This window comes from Falco cherrug, chromosome 14 (genome assembly GCF_023634085.1).
Source record: "Falco cherrug isolate bFalChe1 chromosome 14, bFalChe1.pri, whole genome shotgun sequence".
Classification (NCBI taxonomy): Eukaryota; Metazoa; Chordata; class Aves; order Falconiformes; family Falconidae; genus Falco; species Falco cherrug.
Window position 1 is genome coordinate 18,896,935 of NC_073710.1, and position 23,562 is coordinate 18,920,496.

General features: G+C 38.3%; 1 long non-coding RNA gene across 1 annotated transcript in view; it reads right to left on the reverse strand.

Moving 5' to 3' along the window:
• Positions 1-23,562, reverse strand: part of LOC114015489 (uncharacterized) — a 153,741-nt gene that overhangs the window by 74,178 nt on the left and 56,001 nt on the right. Inside the window, exon 3 of the long non-coding RNA XR_008735075.1 lies at positions 6,607-6,690. This is a non-coding gene — a long non-coding RNA (uncharacterized LOC114015489). The remainder of the gene's footprint in view (positions 1-6,606; positions 6,691-23,562) is intronic.

Sequence of the window (23,562 nt, forward strand, 5' to 3'; positions counted from 1 at the left end):
TTAAGGATATAGAAATGTTACCTGGGAGAAGGGGTGGGATTTGTCTGCATGAACACAGTGCATGAAGCTGTGTACAGACATACATTCCAGATTAAAAAAAAACAACCAAAACAAACAAACAAAAAAAACACACACAAAAAAAGTCAATGAGCAGATTTCTCTGTGGAATCAGAAGGGGGGCAAAGAAACAGTGAGAAAGTAAGACATTAACAAAATGCGATCTTCAAGGTGTTCCTTCTTCATCTGTCTTTTTACACATGAAAAGAGAACTAACATTTCTCTGTGTTGGTGATTTAGGCTTCCAGCCATTTTCCCTGGTTCATTCTGCACGTCTGTATAACGTAAAACCTAATGAAATATATTTAAAAAGGATAAAATAAACAGAACTGTTCAGACCCTATAGTTATGGCATAATTCCATCAGATTTTCTGGGAGCAAAATCTGGCAAATGCTTCTACGTTGCACATTACATTCTGATCAGCAAAGCCTTCTTGTCTGTCAAGTATTTTTTGCTTGTTTTAGAAATATGCAGGCATTTTATGCAGGAAACCAATTATTTCCCACTAAAACTATGAAAAAAGGGGGACACTGCACAGACAAGACATCAGTTTTCTGAATGGAATAATGGATGGCACCAGATGCTTGCAACACCGAGAAACGCGAAGAGTCATTTCTATAGCCTGGAATCCCCATGAAGCAGAGGACAGGATGGACAGGACGCTGTATGAACAACTAAAATCTGCCCCCAGAAAAGATCATTAGGGCTTTCTGCATGACCCATCTCTAATATAATAATGATCTTTGAAAAGAAGTATTTTCAAGAGAAGAACAAGGAAATTCAGACACAAGCACAGGGGCAGTAGTTTGAAGGATGTGGTTTCCTGGAGATCTCCTGGCGTTTGGGAAAAAAGCCATAACCAACATAGGTGAGGAAGCAAAAATGCATCTTAAAATGAAGATAGACACAACTGATATTTACTTTTATATTTTGGCATCAATGCACAAGCCAATAAACCAGCTGTCCTAAAATGTACTAAGTCCTTTCCAAGGAAAAACAGAATATCATCAGTATTCCAATCTGTAACAAAAATCTTTTTTAACTCAAATATTTCAGCTGGGCCTTCTAAACAAAACACACCTCGATGTAATAAAAAGAAGTGGGACTGCAAAATATTCCCATCTGGGGGACATACCCAGCATATCACAACTTAGAACAATCTGTAAATCAATAGGTCTTAGGGAACCAGGAGATCCTTGCTAGCGCAGTGACACAAAGCCCAATGTACTGGGTGGCCCAGCTCTTTCTAAACCACCCCTTTACGTTCTTAAGTTGGAAGCTGATCTCTGTATTTGGATACGTCATCAGTGGTAACATAGATACACATCATGGTATTCACGGTCAAAGTTTATGCTTGGCAAATAGCTTTCATATGGGTTTCAAAAAAGGCAGATAACTGGCTCTCAGGAAAAATCTTCCAAGAGGAAAAAAAATCAGGTAACACTTTTTGCAAAAAGAAAGGCATCCCTTTTGGGAAATTTCTCAACCACCGTGTCTCTAGTATATCCTATTTCATATTTTACCCCCCTTTTTAGTATTACAAGCTAAATTTTTGCATGTATCATGTTCTTTTCTCTTTCCCATTACACATAACTGTCATTCACTTCTGTCTGCAGATTTTGTAATTAGCCCCATCATACATGCACTGCCTACCGTAGAATATAGCCAGCAGCTCTGGAGAACTGAAATATTTGGTCTGACAAGCCTGGGAGATTTTCACTGGTGTTTAAATTGAAGGCAAGAGGCTTGATGCATCTCTAGACAAGATACTCAGTTCAGGATACCTTAGATAAAATTCCCATCTCCTTTCAGTAAGCATAACTCCCAAAGTCTTCCCTTAAACTAGGATTTCATAATAGGACAGTCAGGAAAAACATGATGATTTCATGATATATTTGAATTACTGAAACCAATTAAAAATAATACATACCACTTTTTTTTATAACTATATTTTAAAAAACAAAAACAAACCAGTAGCTGGTTATGCATCAAGAAAAATACAAAACTAATAACCAGCAGTCTGTTAGATGTCCTTTTGTTCCTTTGATGTGACATAAGGTACAGGAACCGTCTTCACGAAGATCAGGTATAACTTTCCCAATCAAGTACAAATCTACCTGTCAACACGTGATCCAGGCACACAGCCAAAAGTGCTAATTCAGTTCTAACTGAATGGATGTAAAATATGCCTTTAAGGTACTAGAAGTGTTTTAGAATGACAGCTGTTTATTATTCAGCCTGGACTACAAGCATTACAAAATATTAATGTTCTTTCTTTTTAATTAACAAATATTTAGGTCCATCCAGCCTCTCATATACCAATCAGGTAAATTTCATGGTGTGGACACATGTGGCTTATTTTTCCTATGTATTTTTCCTGTGACTGAAAGAGATTATACTTGTCAGATTAGATCCTTTACTTGCACAATGAGTCTGCAACAGGTTCTTTTGCTAAAGGAAATATGAAGCGATTTTTTCATCTAGTGATCATTGTGTTGTTGGCCAGTTTAGTCATGGAGAAAAGCATGATTCTAAATTGAAAGTTGCCTTTTCTATTTTTGCTACTTCAGGAGTTTTGTTCTTGCTCAACTGAGTACAAAATCATAAATCCTGTTTTTCTGGGCATCTCAGCAGGTTTTAACCATGCTGAGACACACAATTATCCTTACCCTTCCCTTCATAAACATCTCGGTACCTGTTGTTGAGAACTGACCAGCTCATAAGGTGCTTGCTCTTCCCCTGCAATTCCTCTGCCTGCCCACAAACAAGTAGCTGGTGCAAACGGCTGTAGCTTCACAGCAGCCACTGAATCCATGACAACTTTGGCCAGCTCAGAAGTTTCACTTCTGTGTTTTAGTGTTGCTTAGCTGATAAATTTTACAGCTATAGGATTCACTGAAGCATTACAAAAGTTGCATTTAAAAAAAAAAAAAGGATAAAAAGACATGTCAAGTCTGTAATACCACAGAGCACCAGACGTGGCTGTAGCAGCTAACAAGAACCCACCTGCCATGCTCTAGCACTACTGCTCAAAACCAGGGTTTAGAGATTTGTGTAACTTCCCCTGGGTAATGGAGGTACAAAACCAACCCAGCATTGTACACCTGAGGCTGCTCTACCAAAGTCTAAATGAGCAAACATTTCATTTCCTCTCTAAAGGAAGAAGTTGGGAATCAGAGGTTTCTAAAGATGTTGAAACAGTAAGCTAAAACACATTCCTAAGGCTTGCACCCTGCCAAATTCCTGGCTGTGTGCGTTTAAATACAGATCTCCCTCCTGTTTCCAAATTTACCTTTTAATAATAATATCACATAATAATTCCATTCATCTCTCCCCCAAAAAATTAACTTCCACAGATATCCATTTTATTTTTAATGCAATCTACATCACAGTATTTCAGGCAGAAAAAGTTACTTCTTTTCTGAAAGGGAAAATAAAAAAGCCATTATTAGGCTGAGACACAAAATTCATCCAAAAGAAGAAACAAACAAAAATGTGCCTGTTGCCTCATTTGAACTTCAAAACAATCAATTCCATTGCATCAACATTTATTCAAAAATAAAAAGCTTTCCCAAATTACGACCTTCTGCTGCCTCACTCTCAGCTATTTCATGGCTGACTTACAGCCTTGAGAGAAAAAAAAAAAAGCAGCTCATTACAGAAATATCAGTATAGCCTCAATTCCAGCAGCACAATCAGTTACTCCAGCTATTATTGTGACTAATAATCACATTATTATGAACGAATAGAGGCAAAAGACAGGTGGTGAGAAATGCAAAGAAAACTGTGTACATAAAAATCCATTGCTATCAATGGATGACAAAAATAAAATAAAATAAGGTATCTAATGGAAGACAGATTTCTATTTTAAAGGCCGCTGTTAATTTCTTCTTAGTTCATATGGACAAATATTGATTAATGCTTATAGCTAACACAGTTACATAGAAAACTTCTACAGCACTTGCTCTCATGAAACCCAGGGGAGAGGAAACCATTACTACCATCTTGGGCTGGTCATTTGAGACTTACCTTTCCTTCTTTCCCTTTGAAATGCAAGAGAAAATAGCGTACAGCTGGGAAGGATTCTTAGTGACAAATGTTATATTTAGAGCTGTCATAAGCATATACTTTCCCATACCACTCTCCAGTGTGTTTGAAATCTCCTGAAGGCCTCCTTTGTATGCATTAGGTACTGGAGAAAGTTGACCTAGGATAAAAATACTCTGCCTTGAATCTTTTCACACTTCCAGACATCAAGATATACAGCCAGATTGGGTCAAAGAGTTGAGGCTATAAAGAAAAATCCTGATCTTTTTATCATCTTATAGTGCCTAGAAAATGAATGTACCCACAAATAGTAGAATGTTTAAAAGCTGCCTAGTAACTGGCTATAAAATTTAAAATTCTGTCTACTGGGTGCCAAGCATACACGTTCACTACCTTCAGACAATACCCATATTCACAATACATATATACACATAGAGGTCATGTATTTTAACACATTGTGTTTCCATTCATATGACATCAACAGACAAGCAGTAAAGACTGTCAGCTCCCCTTCCAGAAAGCAAACCATGTATCAGCCAAAGGAGAATTAGGTAGTCCTCCTCCTTATAGCAGGTTTTCCAGGAGGCTGAACTTCAGAGTTACATCATCATCAGTAGCTTCAGCTGAGTTCTGAAAACCCAACCCTTCTGGAAATAGGACAAACTAAGGGAGCAACCCCATGATTGCACAAGACTTTTTATAACCACAAAAGATGTATGGGTTCTACTTAAGGTCTTTGGAAGGATATTAAGATGCAGTGTTGCTGTTTCTTTTAAAAGCACTCTGCCTACTTGATAAAGACGTTGAAGGAAGTGAGGAGGTTAAGTTCAGTATTCCACAGAATTCTCAGTGCAGGTGAAATAGAATTGCCTGAATCATTCCACAGTGGCTCTTCATTTTGGAGTCTCTGGGATTTTCTCTATTTCAATTTTATAAACAGATCACATTTCATATCCTTTTAATGTTAAAAGAAATCCTGCAGTTGGGTACAAACTGGCAAAAAAGCATCCAATGACTATTACTTTTTGCTAATTTTTCTTGAATAAACCTCAACAATTCTACTCTGAATGCTAAAAAATGTACGTTTAGTGGTTACTTTTCCCAAAAAATATGCTTTATTTTTCAATTCAAAATGAATTTTTAATTAGAAATGTGAATTAGTTAAGATTTTTAGAATTACTTGAAGGTATCCCAATTCATAGCAGATAAACTACATGATTTCAAATGATACTTTTTCAGTTTACCAAGGAAATGTCAAATTTCCTTTGACAACAGTGCCCTTATAGAACAGATTCATTTATTTTTCTACTTTCACAATATCAAACTGTACATTTAGAAAATCATTATTTGAATTTGATTCAGTTTTTTTCTTTCAAAAAAACTGGGAGTAATTCTGGGAAGAAATACAGCTTTCTTCAGATTTAAAGAATTTTGGCACTTAAGAACTGTATTTGAAGCAGACAGACATATGAGTTTCATACATACTGGAGATCAGATCTGATCCAAAACTTGCTTAAGTAAATGGCTGATTTTAATGGATAAAATGGGCTATGAAACTTATTCTTTATTACAAGTTCCACTCTCCATTTGCCTTGTGTCTCACACTGGTAAAAATAGACTTTCAATGGTTTATTATTTCCTTGCAAATGCTGACAATTCCTACAACACTGGTTCAGGATTATCAATGCATGAGGTACAGAAACGTTGGTACTTCATAATTTGGTAAAAATAGAATCTAAATTGTATGTATACATTTATATCCTGTTCCTCTTCCCTTGCCCTTAATGACCTCTCCGTGGGATATTGCTGTGATTTCATTCCATCTTTGAAAACTGAAAAATGCAGACTAAATAAAGGGAAAAGCATGAACCCTGAAGAGAAAACACCTGTGGTCATTATTTGTAAGCCATAACCATCACCACAGAGGTGGGGAAGCATTTCTTTGCAATACAGTCACAAACAATGCAGCTTTCCTCAGTTTTCAGATAACATGTTATCACAGGGTAACCTCATATAATGCTCTCCATTTCTTCCATGCTTTTTCTCTTCTCTTATAGGTCTCTGCTTCACTAGCATTTAATAGCATTAGGTTCAGAAACATTACTCATAAGGAGAGAGATCGTGGCTTTTAGCCTTCTCTGAGTAAAACAAAGCAGTGACCCTCTGTTTTCAACCTGCTGTTAACAGTGTTGGACATAAAACACAGCTAGAACTCCAGAGGACTGCTTGCCTTTGGCACATTGCATGCTCCAGTCAAGCCACAGCCAGGTCTGCATGGGTCTAGGGTCTATGTTCTCACCATGGAGATTTTTCAGCAAACAATCCAGTTCAGTTAAAAGCAGGCTAAATCCTGCTTTTCTTTCTACTGAAATACCACTCACGTCACTGCTCTTCCAAAATAATTGTCAGTGTCAGTCACTACGTACAATCAGGATGAAAAGCATACTGCAGAATCAATAATAACAGGATCCATGTCAAGTCACAAATTAAAAGCCTCTTACCTCAGAAAAATCAAGGACCTAGTCTCTCACGCTCCTTCTTTCAACTCAGCCAAAGGGAATAATTCAAGGCCCAGGTGTGCAATGCTAGGGAAGGGAAAGGAAATGTGCTTGTTATATGAAGCAGGTGTTGAATATTGTCATAACTGAGGCCAAGTTAATAACATTCTAATGAGCAGTAATAAAGAGTCAAAAGCAATAAAAAAGGAGCAAATAACCTCTAGAGTAATCATGCTGTACTTAATATACCCAGAGAGCAAAGGGCATTATTAAATGGGGGAAGAGGAGGGGTGCAGCAAAGGGAAAGGTGTGAGCAAAGCATACTGCATCTCAGTACAATTTTTCACTGGAAAACAAGGAAAACTGACATTCTAAAGAATATTGTAAACAAAAAATTTTGGTGAAGTACTGAATTTCCCAATACCAGCATACAACATATTTGTGATCCCCAAAGCCTCTTAGATGGTATAAACAAAAATAGTTCAATATCACTGTTTGTCTCCTTTGATGTTTTGTTTACACCCAAGCAACTTAAAAGAACTTGAGCCCAAACAGGCATAAATGCACATCTTCTCAATGTGTGTCTCAAGTACCTCCTGATAATAAACAGTGAAGGTGAACAAGGTGTGTATGCAGAGGCTTCATATTGGTACTACCTGTGTACAACTGATATAGGGATTATTTGGGTAAAACATCTTTTACATTAATTACTTTTTATTTACAGTAAAAGCAAGTCACTTGTTTTTGTAAATTTTAAGAGGGAACTTCAATAAAATAAGAAAGGAAGGCATCATTTGCCTAAGTTGTCCAAGTGCTATTTTGAGGTTTACACACAACTCAAAACTTGATGCATTCTCACAAAGGATTAGGGTGTCTGAGGTTTTCAAAGTATAAAAAAATCTCAGTGTATTGCAGACTTAAACTTTTTTGTAAACCTGAAGACTTTCAAAGGCCTCTCCACTTGAGAAATGTCTGTTTCTTGGTGCAAATGTGCACAGCGAGTTCTGAATAGGATTTTCCAACACTGTGTTTTCTGCTCAGATACGACACACAGGCTGGGCCAGCTATACATCATTTGTTCCCATGCCTCACATACTTGCCCTCTCTCACTGTTCCATTACAGGCAGATTATGGTCCACATGCCTGCAATTTTGGATGGAAATCCAGAGTGTGGTGTACATTGTATTCAACTAGAAGACAAACACCAAAACGCATGTTTATCCAACCCCCCCCCCCCAAATTTATAAATGCAGTGTGCTTAGAACTAGGTTGTAAAAATAGTGCCTGGACTTTGGTGACAGGTTTTAACCTGGCATTGCTATAGTCCACAAGATAAATCCAGTGGCCTGTCTCCCTTTTATGCATTTCAGGAACAAAAGTTCAATTTGTTATTAAAGCAAATGCAAAGGTAACCTGTCCACACAGGTCTCCTGTGGGGTCAGAGAAACTTTCATGGAGTAGTTAGTCATTTTCAAAGACAGCCTCATCCAAAGGCTATGGAAATGGCTAGTGGCATATCATGGATTTGAGATGGTTTTGGATCATGATCTGTAAGAAAATATGTCTATTCTAAAAGCGGAAGGGAGGGAGGAGCTGAGAGGCTGTTGTCTGCCTTTGTTCATTTTGTAATTCTCATGTTTATACTGCCATAAACAAATATTCTGATGTCTCAAGCTGGCAGTGAAAAAGAACTATTTTCCCCTGTAAATAAAAACTGGTCCTTCTTTCTTGCTGCAGGAAATTGATGTGATTTGTATGTTGTCTGCACAATTTGAACAGTGTTAAAAAACCCACAGCAGACCGCTTCACTGAACTTGGCATCCAGATACCACCTGTTTTTGAAGTTACATACTTTTGCACTTATTAATGTACTTAATATTTAGCATGTAGATGTTTCAAACCTTCCTTTCAGCTCTGATTTCTCCAGAAATTCCAGAGTATTGCTGATGATAACAACAAAGAAACTACTGCACTGATTTAATGCTCTGACTCCTGTATACCATATAATAAGACAGCTTCCTTTCTATGCTATTTTAGAGTTTTTCATATCAAGCTGGCAGTGAAAAAATCTCTAAGCTTTCTCCAATCAGAGTTTTGAGGTCTTGAATATATGCCTTTCTCAGATACTTCAGAAAGAATTCAAGATGCCTAAAACTTCTGGAAATCAAGATATTGTATTTATCCTTGGCTTTTCAGTCTAATGCATTAGGTAAGCAGCTGGAACCAGACTGCACTGCATCCCTGTCCCTGCACAAAGCCAGCAGTGCAACAGGAGCCTGATCTGCCGCTCCTTGACCTGCCAGTGCACAAGCTCTAAAGCCCTTGTTCACATGTTTAATGTTTAATTCCCAATGGAAATGCCCAAATCTAATATACCACATGAATTAGAGGGGCAATTTCAAGTCCTTGTTCCAACTCCTATTGCCTTACTATTTGATTTTAGCTGGAAGGATCTGAAAAGAAACATACATAAGGATTCTGAGTTCAGTCAACAACTGTTTGGACAGAGAAGGCACAAAACCACATGCATAATTTTCTTAACATTTAGGTCTTTGCCTCCACTCTGCTCAGTGAACTTTACTCTTATGATTCAAAGTGTCATTATATTGCCATTATCACTAAAACAGAATTCTTTTTCATAACAGAAAAATTATTTAGGAACTAAATAGCTTGACATGGTGTCATATTTTATCTTAACACCTTCCAAAGATTCCATATAGTCATTTTCCAAGAAACTAGATAAAAAGTGACAGCAAAAATATTTAAAGAGATATTAAACCACTGGAAAAAGCATTAAAATACAGTGAAGGTAAATGTAATTGTTTTTAAACCCAATGTTTTTGTAAGATAAATTCAACATTGGACAGGCTCTTTAAAAATCAATTTGCACTTGCTTCCGCTATAAAGATTTATCCCAGATAAAAAAAAAAAAAACCATTAGTATTAAAGTGCTTAAAAACTTGGCAGACTATCTCCAAAGGCATCAATTTCTAGTGCTAATTAACACTAATTATTCACTCAGCAGTTGTAAGTTGCATTCAGTCCCTGAGGGTGGAAGAGAGATTTGTCTCTCTCCAGAATAGCATGTTTTGTATATTTGTTTCAGGAGATTTTTACATTCAGGCATCAAAACAGCATGGACTTCAAGATCTGCAGAACATTCCTCTGTTACCAGGAGCAGATCAAGATTTTCTTCTGTAATATAGAGCCTGTATTGTCCCTCAACATCCTGAACTTGGCACGAGGGTTTTTGTCTATCCCATTTTTCTGCTATGCAGTAGAGATTGAAGCCCACACATTCTTCCAGTCTGTAAGTGGATTTAATTTAGCAGTTTTCCGATTGCTCATGCTTGAAGGTCCAGTGTCCAACTTGGCTGTTAAAACAACTATGCGTAACTGACTCAGAGCTTATTGTTTGTGACCACAATTACCAGAGAGGCCACTGTGTCCTGTATCTCCAATGCTTAGATTTGGACTCATACCAGGTCCCTCACATCCCTTGAAAGTCACTCCTTCAAGCACTATGAGCAGCTAATAGACTTGGACACTGGTACTGCTCTGCAACACCTAGAGATGATTCAACTCCTTTCTCCCCAAGGTGAATCATGATGAAAATTGGAAAACAAAAACTTTTCAGGGAATTAAATGCTTCTAGCGATGCTTATTTAGAAACAGCAAATTATTTCATTGTCATAATTTCAACCCAGACCAATGAAATTACTGTTCCCTAATTTATAGGTTTGTCTTTCTGATGCAAAATTAAACTCAAATGGACCTTTTATTCCCCCCCACCCCCCATAAAAATATAGTGATAGTAAATGAATCCCTGTGTTCTGGGAAACAGTGGGGTTTTTAGATGTCACAATTTCCCAGCTTGCCTTTTTAAATACCTTTAAATACTTGTGTTTTGTTACATAGCAAAGCAAGCACTGGGGGTGGAGGGGTGCAAAGAGATAGGTTCAAATTTCCTGATGCAAGAAGGAAAGAAAATGGGGCTGACTAGAAAAGCTGCTGAGAAGAATATTAATGCAGCATGACACCTCCTCTGCCCAAGAAAAAAAAAAAAAAAAAAAAAAAAAAAGATAGATGTATGTGAGAGAAAGAAGCAATAAAGGGTCAGTAATAAAAGAAATATATCACTTGTAGAATTGACTAGGCTTTACTTGAGATTTATAATCCATTCTAACTGTAGTAATTTGTGACTCCTGGAGACAGACTGCCTATTAGACATGATATTTTTGTAGGGCACCACCCAGGAATAAAATACATGAAACGCATGAGCTAATTTGCTCTTCCCTGGTGTTATTTTAAATAATATTCTTTGTACCAGAATTTTTTATTTAATGCCATTAACTACCAGTCAAGAGATGACAAAAGCAGACAGAAGGGGTTAAGTGACTTGTCCCAAAATTACACAGCAAGTCAGTGAGAGAATTTGCCCGATTCCTGAAGTCTCCTGATGTCTTTACTCAGCCTAGCACATCACGGCTTCTAGACAACCCTATAACTTTCTTGGATCTACAGATCTCTCCAGTCCTACCTTGTATATCACAGAACACTCAGTCTCTGAGGGACTCCAGAGAGTTAGGTGCTCCTCAAAATCTTGGCATTAAGCTTCAGTAACTGATCCAGCACAGCCCATCATAGCTGGCACAGCAGGACCACAGCACACAGTGATACCGCACTATAAACTCTGAAGCAGCTAACGGCAGCATGGCACCAGTTTCATTATCCATGGGGCGGACAGGACTGTGCTTGGAGATCTCCAGGCTTCAAGCAGCAAAGGGTACTTTGCAAGAACTCTCACACAGCTCTCTGTTGTCAAGATTGTGATTTCCTGATATAATTAATCAAAGCCTCAGCTGATATAAATTGCCAGAGTAGCAGTGACTGCCCTGAAGCTGCGCTGATTTACAGCTGCAGAAATTAGATCTATTGACTATAGTGAAAGTATTTGCAGAGTATGGAACACTGATGTGACTAAAGGCACATTTAATACCTGAGCACATGGCAGGTTTATTAGCTTGGATTCAGTGTTATGTTAATATCGTAACAGCTTCTGGTAAGCTCAGGCTGAAGAAGAGCAAGCGTATGTCCTCTAAAAACTTCTAGAGGTCAAACTTTTGGTTCTACCCTACAGTAGGTAAACATTCTGTAAGTCCATCAGAGTATCGCTTTAAAGCTCAACTTCACTGCTTATTCATAGGTTTAAGTAGCCATATAGTCTGACTTTAATAAGAAAATGAACAAATAAAAGGAAGGTGAAAGAGCAGGGAAACGTCACGATTTCCAGTAAATGTTAAAGTTTAATTCCTCAATATATTTCATATCATCCTGTAGAAATATAAGTGGTTGCATGAAACCATTGCCTTCATGTGGGATTTGTGAAGGAAAAGTTTAAAGGATCTGATACCTGAGTTTAATGCAGTTTGGGGTTTTACTGGGGGGTGAGGTGAGCAGGTTGGGTTTTTGTCTTCCTCTCTTTACCTCTCAGTTGCTTGACCAAATATTTTAGAATAATCCTTGTTTTGCTCTTCACCTTGGCTCAGAGGGAGATATGTCTTGCCTTGTTAAAGAGTAATTAGGATGTTCTCCTAATCATTTCATTAATAGGAAAGGACCATAAGTTACTCTTGGGGTTTTTGAAAGTCATTATTGGAAGAAGGAAAGGTGGAATAATAATCCCCTATGGCTATCACATTTTTTTCTGCATTCTGTGGGTCTATTATTTAATTAAAGAAGCCTGTACTTCTGTTTCTGGTCAATGTGAATAAATTAAGCTGATCAAATTCAAAGTATTGCATTAGTTGAACTGACAGTTCCACTCTTACAAACTGAAAGTAGAAATCTGCTAAAATTAGAAGAAATCAGTCATAGGAAGTTCTTCTATTGTGTTTGCAGGTTCCCTGGACCTGTTGAAGCAAGTCCAGAGAAGACCATAAAGATGATCCGAGGGCTGGAGCATCGCTTCCCTGGAGACATGCTGGGAGAGCTGGGCTGTTCAGCCCGGGGAAGAGGAGGCTCCGGGGAGACCTTAGAGCAGCTTCCAGCACCTACAGGGGCCGCCAGGAAACCTGGGGAGGGGCTTTGTACAAGGGCCTGTGGTGACAGGACAAGGGGGGTGGCTTTGAGCTGGAAGAGGGTGGATTTAGATTAGAGATGAGGAAGAAATTCTTCCCCGTGAGGGCAGCGAGGCGCTGGCCCAGGCTGCCCGGAGCAGCTGTGGGTGCCCCATCCCTGGCAGTGTCCCAGGCCAGGCTGGACGGGGCTGGGGGCAACCTGGGCTATGGCAGGTGTCGCTGCCCATGGCAGGGGCGTGGAACTGGATCATCTTTAAGCTCCCTTCCACCCCAAAGTGTTTTGATTTTATTTTTCTATAGGACCTTTATTTGTCTTCTCTGAAGACTAGCCATCTGTATACATTTTTCCTACCCAACAAACACAGCTTGCAGGGAGTTAATTATTTAAAAAAAAAACTAAAAAAAATATTTTTTTTAAAATAGCCGTTTCTTATACAATGTTTTCTCCCACTCTATTGAGCAATCTAAAGGATTTCATAAAGGACCAAACTTATGCAAGCAGTGAAATTACATACAACCCCTAAGGACTTGGACGACAAAGACACGATTTAACTTGGTGTTTAGGACTATGGGGAATTTCTCCAAAAAAGAGCAGCTCTGTGGAACGTAATTTGAAAGCACCATAACAAATTCAATTTAGCTGATACTGACATGACATGCAATTATATAAAGCTTCTTAAGGACCCAATTAAAATCTACCTTAATTTCTTACACCAGTTGCAGGAGTTCATGCATTTGGGATCATAGAACAGTCTGGGTTGGAAGGGAGCTTAAAGATCATCTAGTTCCAACCCCCCTGCTATGGGCAGGGACACATGCCACTCGCCCAGGTTGCCCAAAGCCCCATCCAGCCTGGCCTTGGATCTACCGATTCCTGGCTATTTCTATACTAGAGTTGTGAGAACGGGCTCATGAACAGACAAGTACAGGAAACTGTGGCCTGCAGCAATGCAGCTTTGTGGCAGTCTATTAGTCTGGCTGCAGCTTGGTCATGAGGTGCATGCACTGCACTAGTCCATGTTACACGTAAACAATATGGATGTCAGGTGAGTCTGGACTTGAAAACAGGTTCAGAATTGACCTTTTTGAAACAAATGCTGTTGATACACATACAGATGGATGTAATGATGATTTTATGGCATGTGAGAAAACCACCATGTGTAACCTACTTGTATGTTAATTTTTGCCAGAAAAATTACCATTGTAAATGCCTAAATTCCCCCCCAAAATAAGCATTTTGGTGATTCTCATGAAACTTTCTCCAGATGGTCAAATATTTAATGAAGCATGCAAAAGTGCTTACAAGAAAAAGGCAAGAAATTCAACGCTCTGAATTAATGCTTTTGCATGAAATCCAGAATAAGTTTACAGAAAGAATTTGATTAATCTGGATCTGTGTAAAGAAAAGTTCAATTCACCCAAATGGCAACAGGTCCCATTCTCAAAGCCTACTGAAACAGACTGAAAGACATCAGTTGATTCCACCAGGCTTTGACGTTTGTCCCTAAACCCACAAATAATCCACAGTTACAAAAAATGTAGGTAGCAAAATCAAGAATGGAACCCCAAAAGCTGTTCCATGCTCCATTGTGCTAATCAGTAGATAGCTTTGCTTCGTATCAGCAACAGTTGACTTTGGGGAGTATTTCTATTGAAATTTGTATAGAGATAGGTTTACACTATCAGTGACCACAGTTCAGGCCCTACAACCAGAAACAGTTATCAGAGTCACCAGAAATCTTCTCAAGGTATAACTAGAATGAACAATGTGGCCTTTAAAATACAAGGGAGAACAGCTTATGGTCCATGCAGTCCTTTTCTCTTGGAAACTCATAATGACCAGTGATGGTTGATTAAATATATTTAATTTCCACTGCATTTATGGATGAAAATGAAAGTGTAATTCCTTCAGAACACCTGTGTTTATACTGAATATTCAAAAAGTTGTCAAAACAACTACTATCATGTTATTATATGGAATTAAACTCCTTTGTGAGACTCATAAAATTCTAGCAGTGGCTTCAGTTTGAGGGAAAATAGGGGAAAAAAACAAACAAACAAACAACAAAACAGAACAGGATTCATCAGGCCAGAGGCAGCAGGGAAATACTAAACTATGAAAGAGGTATGCATTTCAAAAGACAGTCCAAATGCCAATAGGAGCAGCATTTCATCTGGGATCAATGAGATGTGAGTGTGAGAAAAGGTGTTAGTAAGAGTTAGCAAAAGGTAAAACCTGATCTTGAATATATCTTTTAGTAAAGCTTACTCCAATCCATTCTCTTCCCCTTTTCTTCTTCATTTTTATTACATTTTATGAACAAATGGGATCAAATGGCTTATTTTAGCTCTATGGCAAGTAAAAGAAAGTAAACATTTTTTTGCTTGGCTGTAAAATATTTCAGGGGCATATATATGGACAGAAAAACAGTATATACCAATGGAGAAAAACATTTTCATAAAGATTACAGTAAAGAAGACATCAAACATAAATCCAAGGTCGGCATGTCTTTATCTGTTATAGGGTCTTGCTCATGCCATCAGCATGAGAAAGACGACACCATTTGCCATTGCCAATCTCCCGCTCATTAGAGATCAAGCAGCTGCTGGTGCTGGCAGCAAACATATGAAAATGAGAATTGGCTATTTGGCTTATCTGAGCTCATCCATATTAATGCCTTGTTTCTACAGAACAAAATTTAGGTGCTTCTTGAAAATGCCCTTGGTGTCATCACCTCCTAAACCTTGCCAGGTAGTTCGCTCCAAACATTTATTACTTTCAGACAGAAAAGATGCTCCCCTGTGTCTTTATTTCAATTTAAATTCCATTTGTGCTCTTTTGTCAAATTTTCTGCATTGAGTTATGAATAATGCTGACATTCGTTCTACCATTATAGAGTTTGAGCTCTTTAATTAGATTCTCTTATTCAACTTTTTTTCTGACGTTAAGGTTTTAAACTAGTCCTCATAACTCATTCTTTTAAAGCTGAAGGCAACAATGTCAATGCTTTACTCTCATTCTCCTCTTTCTTCAAGTGCCATAATATTCTTTCCAGTGCATTGACTGGAATGGACTGCTTTGGTTGAGGGCTGCCCACCCATTGTGCAATGGCAACCATGCACATTACAGAATTTCCCCCATGATTCAGCCAAGTATTTGATTTGCTCTTTTATTTGGCTCACTTTGGATATGCATACTACAATATATCCTCATTTCTGCATGCCTAAAAACCAGCTCTGATTTCAGGACATCCTTTGCTATTGTTCTCCCAATCCCAAATGATTTTACATCATGCAGAATTTGAACTCTTGGGTTTGTTTTGTTCCTTTTGCTTTCCCCATCACTTCTGTCTCTCCCATACATAAACAGCCACCTTAAAAATTCTCACCTATGTTGCAAAGAAAGAGAAGTGCCAGGAGCTATCACAGTGCTTCTGGGTCTTTTAAACTAGTTGGAACCAGATGCACTTTGAAAAGTACCAATAAAGATGTTCCTGATGTACATATCAAGTACTCTTAAGGAGTCTTTTGAAGGATGCAATTACAAGTTCACCTTTAAAATATGCAAGTACTGTTGCTGCCACCTGACAGAGAAACTGAGGCTAGGCATTGAATTACTGCGAGCTAAGAAAGAAAGAGTAATATCCGAAAGGCCAACTCTGTTTCTGAGTTCTCGGCTTTACCTACTTGAAAATAGTGCATCTGTGAAAATACAAGTCTCATTTGCTCTGTCTGCTGTCTTAATGCCAAGTATGTATTCATTGTTGCCATTGCTTCTGTCTTTTTTCCTGGATGAGAAGTTTTGAAGCTCATAGAATAAATCATTCCTGTTACAGGAAACTTTCTCAAGGACACCTTACGATGTAGACGGTAAGGCACATTCATGTCTCAGTGTGCTGGCAGTAAGGCAGGAAAATCTCTTTCTATGGAGAATATAACTGAGTCATTTAACTAGTCTGTCCATAAGCTCTGGTAGGCCAGACATTCCTCTATGCTATTGACCCCCTAGTGGTTTAAATCTTGGTAAGTGATGCTAAGACAAGATAATGTCCAGCCTGGAAAAAAGTTGATGATAATGATTCTAAATGATGGGTATGAAGAACAAACTCCTTAGGCTATTTTCTCAGTTTTAAAAAGATTTGGGAGGGAGAAAGGGGGATGGATAAACTATACTATCCATTGTTTTTTATAATATCAAAATCACTGAAGAGATACGGATTCAGTAATGGATTCAGTATGTAGAAAAGATGCTATACCAAAAAGCAAATTGCAATATATTATCTACTTCAAAGCAACTCCTGAAGTGGAAATTAATTTTCCATTTTTATTAAGAGGATCCTTGACAGTTTCAGAGAATGGAAAAAACACACTGTAAAATGATACGCTAAGTCCCCCCAAATCAGACATTAACAATAATAATAAGGGACAATCCCCAGTTCTCTGGCAGAACCAAGACAGCTGAAAGTGTGGCATCACCCCTACAATGGCTGCTGCCTCCAGGATGAATGTTCAAAGCAGTGACACGAACCAGAACCAGTACATGCAGTCCTTTTGGCAACTTGAAAAGCCAGGTGGAAAAGCAAAGTCTATGGCCAGCAGCCTCAATATGTAAAACCATTTGTATTCATTATAACCTAATCCTGCTTCTTACCTGCCAGGACACATGGCAGAAAAGGAAATAAATCCATCAAGGAGGAACAAAAGCCAGGCTGTGATATCTCTCTAAGGAAAGAGATGATGGACTAAATTCCCATTTTGTGATGGTGAATGGAACTGTAACAGCATCTCCAGAATTGTACCCACTTGCAAAACAGCTGGATTTGGCCCTTCACAAATAGAGAGCCAAATAATCAGGTTTCACCTGTCTTCAGTGGAAGCCACAGTAGATATTTATTTGGAGGAATGTTCTAAGGAACAATTACGAACAGACTGAATGGAGACAGCCTGAGCTGTAGCAGTGGTGTTAAATAGGTAAATTACTGTGGAGGAGCTGGATGGTTAGCTCCCCTCAGCATCCAAGAAACCTTGTCCTTGTGTATTGATTATTTTGGACAGAAGCATATTCGTCTGGTCCTTGCAATGCATCCTGGAATACATGTAAAAGAGGAGGAAGCCACTTTTAATGTGACAGTGTTTATTCTGGTTTCCCATTCTCACCAAGCTTGAGAGGGATGTATCCTGTGATATTTGGCCAGGATTTATATACTTTTTTAAGAACAAAATATGACGTAGACCTGGTATTGAAACTGCACCCATAAGAAAAGACATTTATGCAGTGATTACATGATGGAGAAAAGGAAGGAAAGTGCAGCTCACAATCAGTGAAGGAAAGGAGACAGAAGGCCTTAGAACAGGTGGAAGGGTAGACAGAAGCCACCCACACAAAGTAACTTTTTTCAGCTATTCCTAAGCAAGGACACTTCTTAAGCTGTACTTACTTTACTGTGTCACCTTTTCTGAAGCTTTACTCAAAAAACAGCCGCTTGCTTTCTTCTTTTCTTCCTTTCTTCTTTTCTTTCTTCCTTCTCCTCCTGGTAAACTGTGTGTCAAAATATTGGCGACCACTCAGCTGAATTTCAGTCGCTGTGCTGGAAGTCCTCTAAACCCCATCATTTCCTTTAGGTTGTGTAACATGTGCACTGTTGATCTGACATTGAACATTCTTGCAGTACACTGTGTAATGATTCAATGCATCTGCTCACAGCAACTGCTTATACTGTGTGCAGTTTTCTTTTAAAGGGTTTGTGGTTGGACCACAGGAAAGAAGGCCTTCTTTTTTACTTTGTGCTGACTACTGCACACAGCATGGGGATACAACTGCATCTTCTTTGAGAGGAAACCATAATGCCCAGGGAAATAAGATACAGCAGTGCAGGATGATGTGGGCAGAGAAAAAAAGAAACACAGCTAGCACAGACCCTGCAATGTATGCAAGAAGGACATTTCTGAGAAGAGAAGAGAGGAGACTCAAAACAAGCTTTAGATGCAGTGGAAAGGAAAAAAATTCTCAAGGTATGAAAGAAAAGTGTACTGAGATTGTGGCAGCCCAGGACCCTCCTTGAGATTGCGGGACTGAGAGCAATCCTGAAAAGAAGGGCAGCTGTTACAAAGCCACAAGTTGTGTAGGGGGATGAGTTGTTTACATTGTTCATGATTCTGGACTTTTCTAATCAGACTTAGCTGTAGAATTTATAAAGCCCTTTTGGTGTTCTTGATATGCTTGCTTTAAGGACAATAGGCAAAGAGAGCCAAGGCAGACACCATACCCTCATGACACATCATGAAATAAAATAAAAAAAAAATTGTCTCAAGACATACAACCGGTTTACTACCAGTAAGAACTTCCTATCACAAGCTCTTTAGTATAAGCTAACAAAAATATTTGCAAATCATCAGAGCTGAGTTGCCCCATAAGACACATAGCTCTACCCTCAGCCCTAGGCATGTGCCATGTGAACCCCAGCCTGGGGCCATTCTAGAGCCTTCTGTCTTTCTCAAATTAGCACAGCACAGGTAGCTCATTCACAGCTTCTCTAATCAATCAGTTATGCATATAGTCCTTGCGTATCCAGGCACATCGTATTTGAAAGTATAATTGCCACAGCAAGACAACACAAACTAGAAACATTAACAAATCTTATTTTTCATATCCTCCTTCCAGTTGAGAATCTGAATAATCTGGTATGGGTTGGCAGCTCTTGATTACATTTTTGCACCTTTTTAAATTGTCTAAATGAAATTTTAAGTAATTTAAGCAGCAAGTGAAAATTACACATTTTTGTGTTCTGCTTGTGTAGGAAGAAATACTGAAAGTGTCAGTTTACAGCACCCACAAGTCAGATTCTCCAGCATTTTTCTGCTAGGGCAGTGAAATGCCTTACACTGCTCCTGGGTACTAGGAGGAAGGCTACTGATGTGAGTGAGGATTGTAGGGCTTAGTCAACACAAAAAGAGAGTAATAATAACTTTTAAATCATAACAAGTTAGATGTGTGTCAGTTTACTTGGTTGCTGGGTATAACAATAGCACCTAAGCTAATGAAAGATGAATTTCATGGAAAGACAGGAATCAGTTTGCAGGAGCATATCTATATTATGGGTTATTCAGACCTGACGCTATCCAGGGGATTGGGGAAAGTGTAATTCCTGAAACTAGCATACCCTTTAAAAGGTGCGTGCACAATATCATGCAATGGGAGAAACCGCTGCTACCTCCCATCAACAAGCTGCATCCAGCCTTGTTAGCTGCTTGTTTGGGCAGTAAGGTTATTAGCAAGGCGGACTTGTCTTGTATCTCTGCAAAGTGATATGGTAGTATGTGGTATTATATAAATGAAATCTTTATAATTACTGTTTATAAAAGTTTAGACTGTGTATAAACTAGACAGACATCTTGGGGATACTCAGCATGGCTGGAAAGCTCATTAAAAGATTTTTAAATTGTAGCTTTCTACCTAAATACCAAGAAACACATTTCCTTGTGGTATTTCTAATACACATTACTGAAAAGTTAATCGGGCACCTTTTTTTTCTTTTTACTTCCCCCCCCCCCCCCCCTTCCTATATAGGAGACCCATTAAATAGGATTTTTAAAGTGCTCGCTTTCAATGTATAGGTGAATTTCACCTTTCAGCTTCAAAATGCAGGCAATATAGAGAAGGTTGCAAGTGCTAAGCAGCTGCCAAAAATGGGTCCACTGCCCTTCACACAAGGAGGAAATACAGTATATAAGGGAGTGAATACTCGCAAGATCTCTGAGCAGTTTTAAACCTGTTCTTCCAGATTCATTTCACATTCCAAGAAGAGTCTGGTTCGTATTTTATCTTCTTCACCAGGTCACACATCCATAACACACAATCTTGGGGATTTCTGTAATCTGAATTGTCCTTCTACTTAAAAGAGAAATGCATAATGCAATCAATATTTTTTTACCTGGTTAGAAATGGAACTGTCCAACTACAAATAAATCATTTGTATGTGACAGGCCCAGAGCAAATGAGAAAAATATTCTCTTCTACCCATTATGTCTAAAATTTACATGTTTAAAATGAATTAATGAAAATCGAGGACAGAATCACTTAAGACTACTAAAGGAATTTGAGGAATACCTAGTACACTTTGTCCTTGCTATTACCTATTGATTAACAATGTGAGAATTTTGAGTATAGGCTGAGGAAAAAAAAAACCCCTCTTATGTAAATCACATAGAATCAATATCTCCTACAACTGCAACATGAGACTAAATTGTGGATAGAAGAAAGCCTAGATTATTTCTGATAGCAAAAGAATGATAGTGGCAATTCACTGCAAGACATGCAAAAGATGCTCTTGAAAAATAAACACTAGAATCTAGACATAACTAAAAAAGTACAAAAAACTTAGAAGGACTGGCATTCATCTCATTTTACTGAGGTCCCAACTCTTCACACAGTGAATTAATACTTGGTGTCAATATGGCCTTGCAAATTGCAAGTTCTTTATAATTTGCCCTCTTAGAGCACCTTTCATTGAATGGTTTCAAGGACCACTATTGAAATGAGACTGCATAGCTATGCCTATGCTGTAAGGCACTTCAGAATTTCTTTTTTAAAAAATTACTTCTTGTTTCTCATTATTCTAACTAGTATGGGGGATCCTTTTAAAAAGGGTAATGTGTTTTAACAGTAAAGAGAATGTATTCAGCAAAATTAGTATATTGTGTTAACATGCTTTTCTTTTTTTTTTTTTTTAAGAAAACATAATTACCAAAGAAATCCCAACAACAACAAAAGGAAACAATCATAAAAAGTTATATGAGAGAACCTTTTCAAACAGCCTAAAGAGTTATTCCCATTTAGCGCTGTGTAAGGTCCTTCAAAATATAAATTACACACAAGATGTTAACCCTGGAAATCTAATATAGTTATTACCTTTTTCTTATATAGAACAAATGAAAAGAAACACAGAGAAGTACAGAAGAAATGAATCCATCAGAAACTGAAGCATGTCAGCATGAAGCACTGACATTTCAACTCAATTTTGCAAATAAAAAGAATGTTTAGAGAAGGAAAGAATTTAGGAGTGAGTGATGAAGGAAAAGAGGCATTTATTACAAACGCCATCATGCAATGCCAGATCTGGTTAAGTACAGCATGCCACAGTCTCTATAGTTAGGTGTTATTCAGTTTAAATTGAGCTGAGTTATGACAGCCATGAGTGGAATTTTTTATATAGTATCACAGAAATACAATCAGCCTCCAGAAAACTCTCACTCATCTACCTACAAAGCAGCACAGCAGACTAATACATGTGGAGGCCGGGCAAGGCCATGATGATCTAAAGAACCACGCTTCACAGTTCCTGGAGCATACCTAGTAACATGTCATTGAACTGTAACAGACATTGGTGGACAAAGTTGTTCACTGACTCTGAATTTAAAATGAACTTTTTTGCACATCTTTTCAGCCTAATGAACTATCTTCAGAGTTCCTGGACCAATGCGAGTAGAAGATTTGATGCAACTACCTTGGCAGCATGAGGGACCCAAACACTGAGATCTCGTCTTGCTCCCATTCCTGCTGTGCACGTGGTGGTTGTGTCTACCACAGGCTCTGGCTTTTAAAGCCAAACCTTGCAACTTGACTCATAAGGCACTGGCATGTCAGAAAAATGGGACAGAGATCACATCAGGCTGATGAATTTGTAATTACTGTGTCCCTCTCCTCCCAAGTAGGTAAATTCTAGAAAGTCACTGTATGCAGAATATGATTGCAAACTTGAGAGGAACTCGGAGCCCACATGGATGATGCTCACTCACTACAAGAAAAATAAAAAGCAATGGCTGGTAAAAGCAATAGTTTTGAGTATTTTGTTTGCTTGGTTTTGGCAGAGTGTTCCTGCATACATTGCCTTTTGCCTGCAGTCCATTTTCTGAGATGTATAGCAGAATGACATCATTATGAATACAGGTATTATTGCTGCTGAATTTCAGGTGATTCATTCCCACAAAATAGTGAGTATCATTAAACTAACCTTCAAAGTATTCCACAACTCCTCAAAGAAACCAGCACATCATATAGACCTTCTTCAAAGGATTCCCCTAGGTGCTGCTCAGGAGTCTCCCCTGTGAAAGATATTGCTGCAAAACAGCAGCTGCTTTGCCTCTCCCTGTATTATCTTAGAGTGAGAAAAAGTGAAAGCTATGAATCAGTCTGCTGTCATGAATCCAGTGATAGAAATAAGAAATAATTAAGGTGCCAGAAGTACCATTTGGCACACATAAATTATAAGTGATTTTTGAACACTAGTATTCCCAGCTCCATAAAGCTCCTATTCTTCCCCAGTGAAATTAGGCCAGTATCGCAGCACAGAAACTGTGGAACAAGTTCTCAAAACAATTATATTCTACCCATGTTTCTGTTTTGACTTGGGAACAGTAAGGTTTCTGATGAAAGAATGAAGTTGCTTATATGTGTTTTCAGACAGCTGTCTATTTGAGTGACAGACATATGTGCTGGAGCAGTGTTAAGTGCTGTCACTTGGGTTTATGGAGCAGTTGCTTTAGAAAGATTTCATTTTAATGCTAAATAATGAGATCAAACTAAAAATAAGTAGTGCAATTAGAAAGTAAACATTGTTTTCCTTTCAATTCTAGACCAATATTAAAGCTTGAAAAAATTGTCATGTAAAATGAGTTGTAAAAAAGACTTTAATAACATCCTATTCAAGTTTAGGAAGAAATGCACCCTGTTATCAGGGGAACTGTGACTATTTGCTTATCAATCTGCTCAAATGAGATGACTATTGCACCTAGCAAGCCTGCCTTTTGCTACATCTTGTCACCTGAAGGGTGACATCCAATATGGGGCATTTTTTGACCCAGTGGTGCAAGTCCTACATAT